Genomic DNA, 501 nt, shown 5'->3' on the forward strand with positions numbered 1-501 from the left:
CATTTTTCTTGAGCTTGAAAGGGACCTCAGGGATCACCTTCTTCTTTGCCACAACATCATAGAAGTGGTCTTGATGGCTTTTGGAGATGAATCTCTCCATCTCCCATGACTCGGAGGTAGAGGCTTTTGCCTTCCCTTTCCTCTTTCTAGAGGTTTCTCCGGCCTTGGATGACATAAATGGTTATGGAAAAACAAAAAGCAATGCTTTTACCACACCAAACTTAAAAGGTTTGCTCGTCCTCGAGCAAAAGAAGAAAGAAGAGAGTAGAAGAAGAAGAAATGAGGAAGAAGGAATGGCTTTGTGTTCGGCCAAAAAGGGGGAGAAGTGGTTGTTTGGTTGTGTGAAAATGAAGGAGTGAAGATGGGTTTATATAAGAGTGGGGGGCTCATGGTTCGGTCATGTATGGGTGGGTTTGGGAGGGAGAGTGGTTTGAATTTGAAGGGTAAGGTAGGTGGGGTTTTATGAAGGATGGATGTGAGTGGTGAAGAGAAAGATGGGAT

The sequence above is a fragment of the Arachis duranensis genome, chromosome 2 (genome assembly GCF_000817695.3).
Source record: "Arachis duranensis cultivar V14167 chromosome 2, aradu.V14167.gnm2.J7QH, whole genome shotgun sequence".
NCBI lineage: Eukaryota > Viridiplantae > Streptophyta > Magnoliopsida > Fabales > Fabaceae > Arachis > Arachis duranensis.